Source organism: Dreissena polymorpha, chromosome 2 (assembly GCF_020536995.1).
Source record: "Dreissena polymorpha isolate Duluth1 chromosome 2, UMN_Dpol_1.0, whole genome shotgun sequence".
In the NCBI taxonomy this organism is placed as follows: domain Eukaryota; kingdom Metazoa; phylum Mollusca; class Bivalvia; order Myida; family Dreissenidae; genus Dreissena; species Dreissena polymorpha.
Window position 1 is genome coordinate 149,588,910 of NC_068356.1, and position 16,566 is coordinate 149,605,475.

Here is a 16,566-nt window from a genome sequence, read left to right on the forward strand (position 1 = left end):
CATGTTAACATGTAAAAGTATAAAGAGCAGTGGAAGCGAGGCCTCACTTTAAAGAATTGCATTTCAACCCGCGAGGTTTCGGTTCAAGTCGCGGACATTCAGAGTTTATATACAGGTCATCACCGGAGTTCGCGGTCAGTAAAATAATCGTTATATAATAAAGACGCTATCCGTGAACTAGGTTACCTGGAATTTTCTTTAGACCAGAAATATGTTAAAAGAAGATATTCAGCAATATAATTATGGTATGTCAATAATAGATTCTTAATATGTTTTCAACAATACAATGATAAATATTATTTTTAATAAATTTAACAATAATTATTCCACCATATTGCCTAATGTACTAAAGTGATATTATGAGCATGTAACAGTTTATAGGTGTCTATCGCAACCGTTGATTATTTTTGATGTTTCTACTTCATATACACTTATAGTAATTAATGCAGCATCAACATACTAAAACAATATACCAGAAAGAGAAAAATAATGCATTTGAATATTAACCGTACTTTTGTTTGACAACTGATCATGCGTTTACGAGTTGAACCTAAATTTAGTTTTAGTGCAGATTTGTTCATACGACACAAAGACACAATATTGTTTTACGGATCATTTCGGCTTACAGGACTGGGTGGGTCACGTAAGAATATCGAATATAAAATATATTTTTATAAACAACTGGTAGCAAGGTGAGTTGCAGATAATTGATCAGTAACCACATTTTAACTAACTATTTTGACCTGTTAATTCTTTTCAGCTCAATTCAACAGTGCAAAATGCCCATAATATCACTTTAAGCATGAGCACGATGATTCTCGATACTGTTAATAATCGAATCAAATAGCAATGCCCGACAGACCACTAAAACAGGTTTGTTCTCGTGTGGCCGGTTGACTCATATGTTTAAATTTCACTTCCATTCTTCTTTTGGTTTTCTGTTTTGTATCTATAGGTTTATGACCAGCAATATGTTATAATGTAAAATAAGCCGCGAAAACTCCCCGTAACATCCCGTACTGCGTGTGATGCAGCTAAGAACTGCACAGAAAAAGACATTCGCTATCCTTGATCTCATTCATTAAACTATTTACGCCGTATATCTTTTTTAAAGATATTTCTTGTTTGGAATAAGCTGACGTGGCTGGCTGCCAAAACAACCGCGAATGAATGAATTTGGAAAAGTCCGATTTACCACTTGGCGGTCATTCATGCGCAATCAAAGAAGACGGACCTATACAAACAAATAGGTCCCTCCAAAGAAGTTCTCAATTACCCGCATTGTGAATACAGAACATAACTATATAACATGAAAGTGTCATAAAACGTGTAATAAAATATTATTGTAGCAAAATTCCTAAGCATTGGATACGGCATAGGTTTTATTATTGTTTGCATATTCATGCGAGAATCTCACTTCCGTTTTATCAAGGAAATTCCATTTTGATGACGATGTTCTACGTTTCTAATCACGTGACCAATTAGTGGCATTTGATTGGTTTACTTTTAATGAAACGCAAAACAACCGTACAACTGTTAGCAATTATTGTATGCTTTTTCTTTTACGATGATTTAAGAAATGTCTGCAAAAGTGACGACGGTTGGGGTTTTTTGGTTGTGTAATTTGAATGTATTGGATTACGGCGAAATGTGTAAAAAGAGTGTGACTAGTGTCCACTTCTCGAAGAAGTTGACACTGGCTCGATTCGCTATATTCCAGTAGACCATAACTCCTTGCGGCTAGACGAGTTGGTGACTTCCGGTCAAATGTAAACAGATTTGTCTGTTGCAACAACGAAAACAATCAACTTCGGTTGATAAAGTATGTTTACAAAATGTTTTTGTTTGTTTGATACTGATGGTATTTTACGATATTTATATTTGATTTTGTGTATTTGCACTCAAGTAATTGTCTCTAGATGTGTGTGCAGATTCTGATTTTGAACAATAATTATCAGTAACAGGATCAGTATCTTGGGTACTTTATGACATCTCGTTCCAAATTGCTTGTGTAATACTGTCTTCAGCAGGGTTATTGTTGTCATGGTGTAAGACCACAATTTCCTGTTTATTGGGCTCTATTGGACAATCAAACTCAAAGACACGGTTGATCAGCTGCACAAAGGCGTAAAACCTCTTGTATCTTGATCATTTTGGTGAGAAGTAAGTAAAATCCTTTCTTTCCTATTTCTTTGGTATCGGGGGCTTCCGCCCCAAAACCCCGCGTTTTGATGGACTAAATGAATAAAAATAGCGGACGAATTTCCTCTCAATATTTAGCTTGGAAACCTGAACATTTTCAAATATCTTGGGCCATCACTAAACATATTTTCTTCAAACTTGCACTTGTTGTTTATACTGACAACACATATTTGTTAAACATGTTACACAAAATAGTGGGCAGTATTTTCACAGTTATGCCCCTTTTCAACTCAGCAAATTTCTTTAAAAATGCAATATTTTCAAATATCTCCTTCAATATAAGGACATTTTTTTCAAACTTGCAATAGGTCTTTATACAGACGAGGCATATTTGTATGAAAAGTTACATAAATATACTGGGCAATATTTTTCAGTTATGCTAGGACAACAAACAACTGCAGTCAAGCGTTGGCACCCACAAGCAGTACTCTTGTTTGATAAATTACATTTGTTCTACTTATATCTTTGCAGATGTCAACCTTAGAAGAAATCATGAACATGGACCAAAGCATGCCCTATGACAAGTCTGCAAGGGGCAGAGTTGTGTTTGCAAGCAGTCCAGAGACATATACTGATGCCAATGGTGAGACAAAGCAGGCAAAGTCTGTTGCTATAGCAGATGACAAAAAAGCTGTGAAAGTTGTGTCGTATGACCCAACCCAATTCAACAAACTTGTTGAAGGTAAAACAATAATGTTGAGAAATTTCATCCGAAGGGATGGGAATATCATTCTAACCTGAACATCTAGACTGTTCCCAACACAAGAAATTGAAGTCCCTGACAGCAGAGTACAAGAGGGTAAGGCTCTTGTCAATCCACCAGCGGCTCCTGTGGTTTCATTGAGAGAAGCACTAAGATCACCTCCAAAAACCAAAATGCCTGTTTGCGGGAAAGTCATTCAGGTATTTATATTACTTTTTTTCATTGGCTTATAATTTAATTATACCCCCACAAACGAAGTTAAAGGGGGTATATAGGAGTCTTGTCTGTCTGACCATCTGATCTGTATTGGTTGTCCGCTCTCTGACTCGAATTGTTTTCATCCGATCTTCAACAAACTTGGTCAGAAATTTTATCTAGATGTCTAGGTCAAGTTCGAATATGGGTCATGCCGGGTTAAAAAACGAGGTCGCGGGGTCACGTACAGCATGTTGTATGCTCTCAAATTCAAGTAGTTTTCATCCAATCTTCACCAAACTTAATCATAAGTTGTATCTATATGATGTCTAGGCCAAGTTCCAGTCTTGGCATTATTTTTTTGAGGCACTAGCTTGATCAGACTACCAGCTTGAAAATTTCAATAGCCCGAATCAATTCTTACTAGCCCGAATTAGAGTTATAATTCTGTAACATTTGTAAATATGTTAGTCTTGGACCTAATCCACTCCATCCGGTAATAATACTAGTGAAAGTGTCTAGACTAAGAGAGATCAACTTACTACACTGTTCAATAAGCATCTACTCAATGAGTGCCCAGTGGAGATTACCGATTTACTTCTGAATAGGCTTCTATAGCAGGGGTGTCAATTATCCCAAATGTGAAATCTGGAAAATAAGACTGAGGGTCAAGTGTCGCACGTCCCCAACCACAATAAAAGGCAGAGCCTTTTATCTTTCTAGTTGCAATTACTGGTTAACCCTTTCAGTGCGGGAACCGAATTTTGAAGGCCTTTGCAAACAGTTTGGATCCAGATGAGACGCCACAGAACGTGGCGTCTCATCAGGATCCAAACTATTTGCTATTCTGATAATATTCTTTGAAAAAAATCAAAGAAAATGCTAATTTTAGAAATTCAGCAAGAGAACATTTTAGCAGACGACAAATTTCCCATCATGCAAAGGGTTAATATGTATTCTTTAATCTGATATTGTCAACTATTTGTTACACATCAACTGAAACTGGTAACTCAAGGATACAATGCAAAATAGTATAAACCAGACCATTCGTATCACCGCATCTGTATTCGTCATTGTATAGAAAATGTTATAAAGAAAGTCAAAAATAAAAAATAAAATAATTAACATCGACGAAAAACACTGAATCCAAAAAAAAGAATGCCCGAAAGATGTATGTGTTTTGCACATGAAGTAAATGTGCATATCGTTTAATTTCAGACAATGAAAACAAGTTTCTTAGAAAATCCGTAATAAATAGATAATTTTGTTAGCATTTGCTTTACAATATGTTAAGCTGATAGTGCAGTGCTTTACTTTGCAAATCGATCACTTAAAATATTTTAAGATGGTGGACATTGTAAGATTTTAGGAAAGTAGCAAGGACATTTTGTCAGTTATCGTTCATGTATGGCCATCACCAGCCAATCAAAAATCAATAAATAAAAACCTGGGCACAATCGGTACCGAACAAACAATTTCCGGAATGCCGAGGAAGCTGTAACAATAGGAAGCTATTTCGGCCATGTAACTAAGTTCAAACACGAAAAAAGCACTTATACGATCGGGCTACTGGCTTGGAATCTTAACTCGACAGACGCAAAAATCATAACTCGGTCATCAGTCGAGTGGAATCCAAGACTGAAGTTCGAATGTGGGTCATGCCTGGTCAAAAACTAGGTCACAGGGTCACTTAGTGCGTTTTTCAACATTCATCAAGGTGCTTTTGTGAAGGCAACATGCAAAACATTCTGTGTCCATACAGCATGTGGGGGTATTCATCACATCTGTGACAAAGCTCTAGTTTTCTCAGTTGTAAACCTAATTTAATTATACTTCCTAATAACACAGTATTTTGTGGAGTTGGAATAGGACATCAATATGGGACTATATTGTTTTTTCAACAGTGCATAATATGCAGTTTTACATGTTGTATTGATTTAGTTTGACAAATAATAATTAAAATAGATTCTTTCATATATAATAGCATCATTTAAAATGTTTTTTTTACAAAACTGTTTGTTATGTCTCCCACTTAAGTAGTGGGGGACATATTGTTTTGGCCCTGTCTGTTGGTCTGTCTGTTTGTCTGTCTGCGCCAACTTTAACATTTTGCAATAACTTTTTCTATATTGAAGATAGCAACTTCATATTTGGCATGCATGTGTATCTCATGAAGCTGCACATTTGAGTGGTGAAAGGTCAAGGTCATCCTTCAAGGTCAAAGGTCAAATATATATGGCCAAAATTGCTCATTTTATGAATACTTTTGCAATATTGAAGATAGCAACTTGATATTTGGCATGCATGCGTATCTCATGGAGCTGCACATTTTGAGTGGTGAAAGGTCAAGGTCATCCTTCAAGGTCAGAGGTCAAATATATGTGGCCCAAATCGCTTATTTTATGAATACTTTTGCAGTATTGAAGATAGCAACTTGATATTTGGCATGCATGTGCATCTCATGGAGCTGCACATTTTGAGTGGTGAAAGGTCAAGGTCATCCTTCAAGGTCAGAGGTCAAATATATGTGGCCCAAATCGCTTATTTTATGAATACTTTTGCAATATTGAATATAGCAACTTGATATTTGGCATGCATGTGTATCTCATGGAGCTGCACATTTTGAGTGGTGAAAGGTCAAGGTCAAGGTCATCCTTCACAAGGTCAAGGTCATCCTTCAAAGTCAAACGTCATATAGGGGGACATTGTGTTTCACAAACGCATCTTTTTTAAAATATAATTTTCATAAAATGAAACTGTCAATGCCACACACAGTTGAAAACTACAATTAAAATGAACTTAAAGCTTAATAAGCAATATCCTATTACTTATTAAGCTTGAAGTTTAAATAAATCATAACAAACATAAATTCAATACATGAAAGGAACAGTTTTGTTTTAGAATATCAACAACACAATGTCCATTCCCAGTTTGATGTCTAATTCCAAATTCACATAATACAGTGTACTTATAATACCTTTGGAATTAGTTGCAAAACATGTCTACATGTAATTATTGCGACGGCGCTCATTTCATTTAAGTCCCCTTATGTGTTCCATACAAAATTACATAGTAGCTTACTGTATAAATATGCACCAACATGTTAAACCTGTTCAAACATGGTTACAAAATAGTCATCTGCCATATTTTGGATGGTGATTTTATGCATTTGTAACTAGCACATTTACCTTACACCGAACACAAAAACATGTTTGTTTTCGGTTACACACTCAAAACAATGAGGGTCAGTAGGTTCGGATATATTTTTAGCCGGATTTTTTTCGAAAAAATCTCGGCTTATAGATTGATGTTGTCGGGCGGGCGGGCGGGGGGGCGGGCGGGCGGGCGGGGCGGGCGGCGTGCTCGAAAATGTTAAAGTTCTTATTTCATGGTATAACTTTGGTATGCTTGGACCTAGAGTCTTCAAACTTGACATGAAGGTTGGCCAGGATTAACAGATGACCACTGGTAATTTCAAGGTCATTCATTTGAAGGTCAAGGTCACTGTGACCTTCAATATAAAAAATGTTAAAGTTGTTATAACTTTGGTATGCTTGGACCTAGAGTCTTGAAACTTGACATGAAGGTTGGCCATAACTAGTTAGTAACCACTGGTCATTTCAAGGTCATTCATTTGAAGGTCAAGGTCACTGTGACCTTGAATGTAAAAATGTTAAAGTTCTTATTTCATGGTATAACTTTGGTATGCTTGGACCTAGAGTCTTCAAACTTGACATGAAGGTTGGCCAGGATTAACAGATGACCACTGGTCATTTCAAGGTCATTCATTTGAAGGTCAAGGTCACTGTGACCTTCAATATAAAAAATGTTAAAGTTGTTATAACTTTGGTATGCTTGGACCTAGAGTCTTGAAACTTGACATGAAGGTTGGCCATAACTAGTTAGTAACCACTGGTCATTTCAAGGTCATTCATTTGAAGGTCAAGGTCACTGTGACCTTGAATGTAAAAATGTTAAAGTTCTTATTTCATGGTATAACTTTGGTATGCTTGGACCTAGAGTCTTCAAACTTGACATGAAGGTTGGCCAGGATTAACAGATGACCACTGGTCATTTCAAGGTCATTCATTTGAAGGTGAAGGTCACTGTGACCTTCAATATAAAAATGTTAAAGTTGTTATAACTTTGGTATGCTTGGACCTAGAGTCTTGAAACTTGACATGAAGGTTGGCCAGAACTAGTAAGTAACCACTGGACATTTCAAGGTCATTCATTTGAAGGTCAAGGTCACTGTGACCTTGAATGTAAAAATGTTAAAGTTGTTATAACTTTGGTATGCTTGGACCTAGAGTCTTGAAACTTGACATGAAGGTTGGCCAGAACTAGTAAGTAACCACTGGACATTTCAAGGTCATTCATTTGAAGGTCAAGGTCACTGTGACCTTGAATGTAAAAATGTTAAAGTTCTTATTTCATGTTATAACTTTGGTATGCTTGTACCTAGAGTCTTCAAACTTGAAATAAAGATTGGCCAGTACTAGAAGATGACCACTGGTCATTTCAATGTCATTCATTTGAAGGTCAAGGTCACTGTGACCTTAAATGTTAAAATGTTAAAATTGTTATAACTTTGGTATGCTTCATTTTGACCTTTGAACAATATTTCAGTAATATAAGTATTGCATTGACAAAAACACGAAAGGTACTTTCCTGTCATTTAAATCAAAAATCCGGCTTCAATGCGGTCATCTCCGACCGCGGAACTCTTGTTTTTTATTTGGTTCGAAAATGTTCGGAATTATTAGATGTTGGTACTCATATTGTACCAACATGATTCAAATAATTTAAATCAAAGTTACGCACAAAACAAATCAAGATATTACAGATGCTGACCATCTTTTGATAATCAAGTACTGTTTCACACTGGAGGTTACCGCACAAAACAAATCAAGATATTACAGAAACTGACCTTCTTGTGATAATCAAGTACTGCTTCACACTGGAGGTTACGATTTCATTTAATAAAACACGGAAACATTTACATTTAAATGAATGCAAAGCTGTCAAACTTCGCATCGAGGGAACGATTGGTTTTTATAATTAAATAATGAAAAAAACTACCGAAAATTAAATTACAATAATTTGAAATAATGTTTAAAATGTATTAACATTTTAAAACAAGTCGGGTTGTATTAGATATAAACATGACTGTGCCTTGTCATTGGATTTTTTTCCCCTACCCTGAATTCCAAAATAGTGGAAGATAATGGCAGCTCTGCCTTCTTGTCAAGCCACTACGCTTGAGCAGTCGGCCATTTTCAAAGATAGCGGGGTGGTTAAAAGTTCAGGCCTTTAAAGATCTACATAGGGACCAAATAGTGTCAAACAATATCGTTGTTGTCCACTCGCGATTTTTTGATAAAAGAATTGCAGTCACGGGTAAACTCTGACGGTCGATCGGGTAACCGGAAATAAACATAATTTTTCGTTAGGCCTTATACAATTAACGCTCCATAAAAACAGCTCGTAATGACTAATCTTAACCCTTTTACACTCCATTTTTAGCTCATCTGAGCACAACATACTCATGGTGAGCTATTGTGATCGCCATTTGCCTGTCATGCATCATGCAGCGTCAACATTAACCTTGTTTACACTCTAGAGGCTACATTTATTGTCCATTCTTAATGAAACTTGTCTGTGGGTGTGTCTGTCCAAAAATGCTGCGTCGCGTGAACCTCCAAAATGCTTGAGCTAAAAACATACAACTTAACAGGAATATTGGTCAGCATTTTGTATATCCTTCAAGTCATGCACACCATTACTGACAGCTGTTGTCATTTTGCTAATAACTCAATATGTATGTAATCATGTTATACAGGATGAAGAAGAGCGCGACATCCTGGTAGGAAAGTCGAAAAGTCCGACAAAGATGAGAACAATTTACATACAGGATGAAACGGTGGACAGAGTAAAAGTGGCTTTGTGGAGAAACACTAACAAAAACGTCAGAACTGGGGATTTTGTCAAAATCACTTATTTGACAATACACACTTACCAAACAAAGTACACAACTGAAACCAGCTTCAATTCTACCTACACAACTTCAGTTACTGTAAGTAAACATTTTGACTGCATACTTTAAGGATTTTTCAAATAATTTAGCTAAGATGCACTAATGGTGGGCAGAACACCATGACAAGTTGCCTATTTTTGTGCCCCCCCCCAAAAAAAAACCATGTCCGTCTGTTTGCTGTTCTTCCGTGCGTCTGAAAAAAGTTTGTGATATGAATATCTACACAAGTATAAGACCTTCACCCTTGAAACTTAATAAAATTATTGCTTAACATGTGAATTTGTACACCTGTGGTTTTCCATTTGATTTCAATATCTGAAAGCAGAGTAATGGCTCTCGACTTAGTAAAATTATACTTAATAAAGTTTGCGCATATCTATTAAAGTATAAGGCGTACAGTCTTGACACTTCAAGAAAGAAAAGACCTACAGTCACTGTCTTGAAACTTCTTAGCATTATTGCTCACTATGTGAAGTTGTGCATCTGAGATTTATTTAGTTTTGTTTCAATTGGTAAAGCAGAGTTGTAACCCCTGACTTAGTAGAATTATACTTAAAAGAGTTTATTCCTACAGTCCCGAAACTTAATAGGCTTGTTGCTCATCATGTGAAGATTCGCACCATGTAACATTTGGCCCTTGGTTAATTTATGTTGCTTTTAATATGAGAGACTTAAGACTTGTAAGATTTTTGCTAATCATGTAAATAATAAGCTGTGAAGGGAGGCACCCGTGTCCTATGGACACTTTTCTAGTCTATGTCAAGTCAATGCTAAACGTCACCTGTTGTTATTGTATAAAACTTTAAAAGCCAATGTAAAAGGCCTACTAAAGGTATCTTGTTCCTGAGTAAAAGTATGTTCTATTTAGGTTTTTCCCAAATTCTAGATTTCACAACACATTCCTTCCCATTTGAAAGAATCCATCCAGTACCTTCCCCAAAATATTTTGAAATCCCCGAGTTGCTCTGTCTAGACATAAAAATTAATTAGTATTTTTATAAAAAATCAATCTGATTCTACACAAGATTATCACGATTTAATTTAATTCAATTTAAGAAGCGTTCGACATTGTGTGGCTGACTTTAGATCACTTGCCTCTCACAGATGTAGGTTCCATCCTCGCTCTGGGAGTTGAATTTTTATGCCCCCCTTCTAAGAAGAGGGGGTACATTGTATATTGCTTTGCACATGTCGGTCGGTCGGTCGGTCGGTCCGTCCACCAGGTGGTTTCCGAATGATAACTCAAGAACACTTGAATCTAGGATCATGAAACTTCATAGGTACATTGATCTTGACTCGCAGATGACCCCTATTGATTTTGAGGTCACTAGGTCAAAGGTCAAGGTCACAGTGACCAGAAATAGTAAAATGGTTTCCACATGATAACTCAAAAACGCTTAGGCCTAGGATCATGAAACTTGATAGGTAGATTGATCATGACTCGGAAATGACCCCTATTGATATTCAGGTCACTAGGTCAAAGGTCAAGGTCACAGTGACCCGAAATAGTATAATGGTTTCCGGATGATAACTCAAGAACACTATGGCCTAGGATCATGAAACTTAATAGGTAGATTGATCATAACTTGCAGATGACCCCTATTGATTTTCAGGTCACTAGGTCAAAGGTCAAGGTCACAGTGACCCGAAATGGTTAAATGGTTTCCAGATGATAACTCAAGAAGGCTTATACCTAGAATCATGAAACTTAGTAGGTAGATTGATAATGGCTGGCCGATGACCCCTATTGATTTTCAGGTCACTAGGTCAAAGGTCATGGTCATGGTGACCTAAAATAGTGAAATGGTTTTCGAATGATAACTCAAGAACGCTTATGCCTAGGATCATGAAACTTCATAGGTACATTGATCATGACTCGCAGATGACCCTTATTGATTTTCAGGTCACTAGGTCAAAGGTCAAGGTCACGGTGACCCCAATAGTAAAATGGTGTCCGGATGATAACTGAAGAACGCTTATTCTTAGGATCATGAAACTTGATAGGTAGATAGATCATGACTTACAGATGACCCCTATTGATTCCGGATGACAACTCAAGAACACTTATGGCTAGGATCATGAAACTTCATAGGTACATTGATCATGACTGGCAGATGACCCCTATTGATTTTCAGGTCACTAGGTCAAAGGTCAAGGTCACAGTGACAAAAAACTTCCACCCAAGTGCCCGCTCATGATTAAAAATGCTCAAGGGGGAACCTTGGGTCTTTCTCCACCATGACAAGCGGAAAAAGGCGCCATATAGCCATTAAACATGTCAATGCGACGTTAAAACAAACAAACAACTTCTATTGTTTTGTTAATGTCTGATGCTGCCTTATCCTTGAAAGGTAATGTTTGTATTGCCAAATGAAGTATTTCCTTATTTTTCCAGAAAGTCGAACAACCAACTGTACATGTGACACTTACAGTAATTGGTGCCTGTGTACAAGATGACGTTACAGAACTTCTCCTCAGTGATGACTCTGTGAGGGCAATTCCTTCACAATTATTAATGGCTGCCCTTCCACAAGAACTTGAAGAAGACTTCAGAATCTTTCTTTGCAGAGCGAAAAACAAACTTAAGGCTGCAATTAAAAGGATCGGAAGTACTTTCAGTGAAACTTCAGTAAACTGTTATACATATACATGACATTATTCAGCATTCCTAGTTTACCTTGTTTTCCCTAGTGTTTTTTTTTTTATAAATCTCCTACTTTTTCATACTTTTTACAACAAGCTCCTACTTCTCCTAGTTATGCCCCCTTTCAAAGAAGGGGGATATTGCTTTGCACATGTTGGTGTGTTGGTCTGTCCGTCCGTCCACCACATGATTGTCTGATGATAACTCAAGAACGCATAGGCCTAGGATCATGAAACTTCATACGTACATTGATCATGACTGGCAGATGACTAACTATTGATTTTGAGGTCAATGGTCACAGGTGAAGGTCATAGTGACTGGAAATAGGAAAATGGTTTTTAAATGATAACTCCAGAATGCTTACGCCTAGGATCATGAAACTTAATAGGGACATTGGTCATGACCAGCAGATGACCCCAACTGATTTTCAGGTCAATAGGTCAAAGGTCAAGGTCACAGTGACCTGAAACAGTATAATGGTTGAATGGAAATAGCAAAATGGTTTCCAAAAGATAACTCAAGAAAGCTTACGCCTGGGATCATGAAAATTCATAGGGGCATTGATCATAACTGGCAGATGACTCTTATTGATTTTCAGGTCACTAAATCAAAGGTCACAGTGAAACGAGACAGTAAAGTGGTTTACTGGAAATAGGAAAATGGTTTCCAGATGATAACTCAAGAAGGCTTACGCCTGGTATCATGAAACCATCACCACCTCCACCACCACCTCAGTGACAAAAAACGTATTCACACAATAGCTGCCATTACAACTGACAGCCCATATGGGGGGCATGCATTTTTTATAAACAGCCCTTGTTCTTTTTCAAGTAACAAGTCTTAAAAACTTTTAATGGGCAAAAAAATAATTTGATTTTGTTAATTTGATGTCACCTGGATATGTATACATGTATTCATAGGGTTTTAAATATAGTTGTGTTTGCTGTAGGTATAATGGCATTTAACGTACCTGAAATTACGCATATAATTGCTTGATTTTGACATTTGCACAGATTGCCAATATACAACATGAAGAAGTGATAAGGCAAAATTATTTTTACAATACTTGAGGCTGGACCCTACACATTCAGTTTAATTGGGTCTAGCCACTCATTAGTTATCAATAAGAAAGCAGGGAAATTTAATATTTGAGTTTCATCTACAGATCATGTGATGTAGCATTTATAGGTACAGGAAAAGACTCGACCTTGTATAAATGCAAAGGATCTTTCAGTTATAAAATTAGAAGTTTTAAAATTAAAAACAAGCTTGATCTTGTAAACAGAAAATCATTCATTGAGTACACGACTTTCCATTGATTAAATCTGGAACTCCTAACTAAAATTCTTCTAATTCATCATGTATGCTACTGGTTTCTCTTATATGATTCATAAGAATACTTGTAACATAATCAATGACTTGGTGCATATTTGAGGATGTTGATTGCAATCCACAGTCAATAAATTTGTTTGGTAGCATGTTATATTTAATACCTGACATACAGTTGTCCATTCTTATAAATGGTTAGTTTATTCATGTGATCAGCAAGAAAATTGACATGATCCATTGTTGTAGTGCCGAAAAGTCCTTTTGAAAGTTTATCTATGAAAAGCAAAAGTGCACTGTTACTTCCAGATTAGATTATGGTTGATTAAAGAATAAGACTCAATACTCGAAATTGTACACTTGTATTTTGCTCCTGTTCATTGTCTGAGGCTTTTTATTCGAGTCATCATGTGAGATAACATGTGACACGATTGATTGTTCACTTAACAAGCTTGAAGTGCAGACACATCAAATTATTTTGTGTTCCCTTCAATTAAAGCATGATGTCTATTTATTAAAAGGGTGTTATTTTCAACTGCTAATATGTAAAGGTGATTTTCCTGTAAAAGACTATTTTTCGTCTTAACCATTTGAAAATTTAAGTGCGTTTGCCTTTGTTATTTAGCCCTTTTACATTTATAGTACATATGTTAATACTCATTCAAAAGACAGAGAATTACATGATACTATTCTTGTTCCAAACATTTAAAAATCATTTTGTAGAACTAGATTATTAGTTAATACTTCATTATGCAAAGTTATATAAAGCTTTGATGTTTAAAACCATCAACTTCCATGTTCTACAAGTTGTTAATGCATTGTGTTCATTAAATTCATCTCAGCACTAAATACTTGTTCATTTTTATGCCCCCCTTCGAAGAAGAGGGGGTATATTGCTTTACTCATGTCGGTCGGTCTGTCGGTATGTCGGTCTGTCGGTCCGTCCACCAGGTGGTTGTCAGACGATAACTCAAGAACGCTTGGGCCTAGGATAATGAAACTTCATAGGTACATTGATCATGACTCGCAGATGACCCCTATTGATTTTGAGGTCACTAGGTCAAAGGTCATGCTGACCCGAAATAGTAAAATGGTTTTTAAATGATAACTCAAGAACGCATTCGCCTAGGATCATGAAACTTTATGGGTAGATTGATCATGACTCGCAGATGACCCTATTGATTTTTAGGTCAAAGGTCAAGGTCACGGTGACCCGAAATAGTAAAATGGTTTCCGGATGATAACTCAAGAATGCATACGCCTAGGATCATGAAACTTCATGGGTAGATTGATCATGACTCGCAGATGACCCCTATTGATTTTGAGGTCACTAGGTCAAAGGTCAAGGTCACGGTGACCCGAAATAGTAAAATGGTTTTCGGATGATAACTCAAGACCGCATATGCCTAGGATCATGAAACTTCACAGGTAGATTGATCATGACTCGCAGATGACCCCTATTGATTTTGAGGTCACAAGGTCAAGGTCACGGTGACCCGAAATAGTAAAATGATTTTCAGATGATAACTCAAGAACGCTTTTGCCTAGTTTTCGATGTGTTGGTAACTCTGCCCTGCCTTCATTTAGATTGATCTCGGTACAATTTATAAACATTTCATTATCATTAGCATTTTGCGTTTTGAGTGGTTACTCCTCCGTTGTTATATGAATAATTTAGTGAAAATGTTAAATGTGTTAAAATATTGTTCCAAAATATTTTATAACACTCAATAGTGATGCCATCAGATTCCGGACTTTTGTTATTTGGCATTTCTTAACGAGCTTGTCAATATTCATATTCAGTTTGTAATCCTTCACATACTTGTTATTCCACTTCCTTTAAAGCATGATGTGTTATTTTAAAGAGGTTGTTATTTTCGACATTCTTTCGTTTATAGTGTTTCGCAAAATAGGCTTCTTCTATTATTTGACTTTTATTTGTTATGTCTTTGCCATTAACTACTAGTCGGTGTATAGTTTTGTGTTTGCTACTACGTTTTAAAATGTTTGCACAGTATTTTGTATTGTTTTCATTGTGTTCAACATGCTGTGCCCGTACTCAAAGTAATATGCCATTGAGGTGTGTGTGATAAATTCCTTCTATTATTTTTTTGTGTGTGAAAATTTCCTTCTTCAATGGAGGTGGTATAATTTGTGTTTCTTTTATGCATATGTTTTTCAAGTGCTTCAATGACTTTTATGGCTTCATTTTCAAGTTTGTGTATTTCTTTTTTTTTTTTAGCTTACCTGAGCACAACGTGCTCATGGTGAGCTATTGTGATGGCCTTTTGTGTGTCGTCTGTCGTGCAGCATCAACATTTACCTTGTTAACACTTTAGAGGTCACATTTATTGTCCAATCTTCATGAAACTTGGTCAGAACATGTGGCCCATTAATATCTTGGACAAGTTTGAAAATGCTTCTTGTCGTTGAAAAACCTGCGTGCCAGGGGACGTGGCAGTTTTCCTAATATGGCTATTATAAAACCTTGTTAAAGACTCTAGAAGTTATATTTTTTGTCCAATCATCATGAAACTTGGTCGGAACATGTGTTCCAATTAAATCTTTGACAAGTTCAAAAATGATTCCGGTTGGAAGAAAAACATGGCCGCCAGGGGGCGGGGCAGTTTTCCTATTATGGCTATAGTAAAACTTGTTCACACTGTAGAAGTCAAATTTAATGTCCAATCTTCATGAAACTTAGTCAGAACATTTGTTCTAATGATATCTTAAACGCGTTCGAATATGGTTCCAATATGTTGAAAAACATGGCTGCCAGGTGGCGAGGCAGTTATTCCTTATATGGCTACAGTAAAACCTTCTTAACACTCTAGAAGTCACTTTTTTAGTCCCTCACAACATGTTTCCCAGTAAAATCTTAAACGAGTTCGAAAATGGTTCCAGTTGAATGAAAAACATGGCCGCCAGTGGTCGTGGCAGTTTTCCTTATATAGCTTTAGTGTAAAGTAAATTTTCAACATTCTTTCGTTTATAGTGTTTCGAAAAATAGGCTTCTTCTATTATTTGACTTTGATTTGTTATGTCTTTGCCATTAACTACTAGTCAGTGTATAGTTTTGTGTTTGTTTCTACGTTTTAAAATGTTGTACAGTATTTTGTATTGTTTTCATTGTGTTTAACATGCTGTGCCCGTGCTCAAAGTATTATGCCATTGAGGTGTGTGTGATAAATACCTACTATTATAATTTTTATGTCCCCCACTATAGTAGTGGGGGACATATTGTTTTTGCCCTGTCTGTTGGTCAGTTGGTTTGTTTACGCGAACTTTAACATTTTGCAATAACTTTTGCTGTATTAAAGATAGCAACTTCATATTTGGCATGCATGTGTATCTCATGAAGCTGCACATTTTGAGTGGTGAAAGGTCAAGGTCTTCCTTCAAGGTCAGAGGTCAAATATATGTGGCCAAAATCGCTCATTTTATGAATACTTTTGCAAT

General features: G+C 36.4%; 1 protein-coding gene across 1 annotated transcript in view; it reads left to right on the forward strand.

Moving 5' to 3' along the window:
• The first annotated feature begins 1,521 nt into the window (after positions 1–1,521).
• LOC127869415 (uncharacterized) overlaps positions 1,522–16,566 on the forward strand; it is a 470,973-nt gene continuing 455,928 nt past the window's right edge. Inside the window, exons 1-5 of the mRNA XM_052411970.1 lie at positions 1,522–2,163; positions 2,674–3,105; positions 8,943–9,176; positions 11,533–14,166; positions 14,297–16,491. The gene's annotated coding sequence lies outside the window, so the exon portion shown is untranslated. The remainder of the gene's footprint in view (positions 2,164–2,673; positions 3,106–8,942; positions 9,177–11,532; positions 14,167–14,296; positions 16,492–16,566) is intronic.